Below are 2179 nucleotides of genomic sequence, written 5' to 3'. Positions count from 1 at the left end.
AAAAAAAAAGAAAGTAAAGTCCCTTTTACAGTCTTGTTCCTACAAGGTTGTGGGCCTTGTTGGTTCCTCACATGCCCTCAAAGCATTTTTCATAGTGTCCAGATCAAAAATACTTGTCTTCTTTTTAATGCCAGTCCTTTTAGCAACTGAGCTTTCCTTTGCCCCTCTTTGCCAGTGTTTTCTTTCTGGCAAAACCAAAAATCTTCAAAATGAGGCTTTTCTCTTGATTTTCAGTATAAACTTTGATAAAAGCCCTCAAAAGTATCCATGCCACAACCCCAGTGTTAGGGTGCCTTGAAATTTCCTCCACCAGATTAGTTTGCTGCCTTTCACAAATCTGTCTCCTACAAAGTCTCAAGACATAAGCAAAATGTAGACACATTTTCTGACAGAGTATAGCACACATGGTCTGCAGTCCAACTGCCAATGGAGGCCTTGTTCCCAACTGAAACGTCCGGATCCTAGTCTTTACTATCTGGATTTCTATCAACATTTTGGTCTTCTGAGCTCCGACCAGAATCTCCCAGCAAACTGGGCTTACAACATTATAGGGCTGCTTCTTCAGTCACATCTCCAAACCTTTCCAAATTCCTCCCATTAATTAGTTCCAAAGACTGCAGAACCACATAGTTAGGTACAGTCACAGCAGAGATCCCACTCCAGACCAAAATCAGTCTTGTTTTCCTTGTTGTTGTGACAAAATACTGATTCCCACAATTTAAAGGAGGAGGGATTTGTTTTGGTTTACAGTTTGTAGAGATTTCAGTCCACAGTCAGCCAGCTTCAAGGCAGAATGGTATGGAAGAAGGCTGTGGGCAGAGGAAAACTACTCAACTCATGGCATCCAGAAAGTTGAAAGAGTCAAAAGAGGAGCCAGGAAGGGAGATACACCCTTCCAGTCCACACTCACAGTGACCCACCTCTTTTGGCCTGCTCCTACCTAAAAACAAGTCAATTACACATCCCTGTTATCCAATCACCTTCCAGATACATGGGGATTTGGGGACCATTTTGGATCTAAACCACGACAGTGATTATTATGTCTACCTACAGAACTGAGCAGGGATTTGATCTCAGAGTTTTAAGGTAGTAAGGAGATTTGAAAGGCAGAGATATCAAGCTTTATCCTGCTTTTAAGGTATCCATTTGGTATTTGCAGGTACAGTCTCTATGTTCCTCCTACAAATCCTCTCCTCTTATTTTATGTTTTAATCTTGAGGGAATTAGGGTGTTGGCCAATCTAAATTTTCTGTCAAGATAGTAAATTAGCATAAGAGTGGGGAATAAACTGAGTCTTGAGTTTCTGAAATGCTTGCTCCTAAGCTTAGGGTGCATAAACAAGCCTGGGGAGTACAGATATAGATAACCTTGGATAACTTGGATTGTGTCCTGAAATTGCAGTTTCCTTAAAACTACAACTTTAAAATTACAATTCTCCTTGATTCCTGTCTTATTTTTAGTTCTTCAGTCCTACTTCAGTAGGATTAAGAACACCACACAGAAGGTGCAGAGAGACCCACTAATTTAAGCTAAGGCAGAAGATACTGCCAAGGTGGTCATGAGGAAAGAATTGTTTCTGGGTGGGGAGGAAAAATGGTTATGGAATCTCGGTAATTGCTTCAATTAGGCTAGGTTAGGGATGGAACATCGAGGGTGGGACGAGGCTGATTCCCTCATCTTCACCCCTCACGGTCCAATGACAACTGGAAAGAAGTGGGCTAGGGAGGAGGTACGCGGGTTAGGTTTCTGCCCCATAACGGAAGGGGTTGAGATTTCTTTTTTAATGCAGCCTGGAGAAAAGAGATGGTGGGGTACATAATAGAGGAGGAGGATAGAGCATGGCGGGAATCCAAGAGTCCAAGCCTTGAGCTGGGGAAGAGCCCGTCGCCTGGGTATGGAGGTCGCCTGGCAAGAAGGACGGTGCTGTTACTAGGCAACCCAGCTCGGGCCCGCCTCCCGATCGCGTTGCTAGGAGACCTCGAGGCCAGGGGGAGGGCGCGGAGCGGGTCCTACGTGCTGACGCTAATTGTATATGAGCGCGAGCGGCGGGCTCTCGGGTCTTTTTTAGCGCCATCTGCTCGCGGCGCCGCCTCCTGCTCCTCCTGCCGCCGCGGCCGCCCTTCGTCGCTCCCTCCGCAGCTCCGTCCGCCTGACTCCCCGAACTAGCCGCTGGTAACGG

At 46.0% G+C, this 2179-nt stretch overlaps 1 protein-coding gene across 5 annotated transcripts in view; it reads left to right on the top strand.

Annotated features, from left to right (window-relative positions):
* Window positions 1-1899: 1899 nt before the first annotated feature.
* Window positions 1900-2179, top strand: part of Nap1l1 (nucleosome assembly protein 1 like 1) — a 34388-nt gene continuing 34108 nt past the window's right edge. For all 5 annotated transcript variants that reach the window (XM_033763785.1, XM_010639553.3, XM_010639556.3 and 2 more), the window contains exon 1: window positions 1900-2172. The gene's annotated coding sequence lies outside the window, so the exon portion shown is untranslated. The remainder of the gene's footprint in view (window positions 2173-2179) is intronic.

Source organism: Fukomys damarensis, unplaced genomic scaffold (genome assembly GCF_012274545.1).
Source record: "Fukomys damarensis isolate Sample0158 unplaced genomic scaffold, DMR_v1.0_HiC HiC_scaffold_15, whole genome shotgun sequence".
NCBI lineage: Eukaryota > Metazoa > Chordata > Mammalia > Rodentia > Bathyergidae > Fukomys > Fukomys damarensis.
The sequence above is the reverse complement of the archived record's forward strand: the minus strand, read 5'-3'. Positions and strand labels throughout refer to the sequence as shown.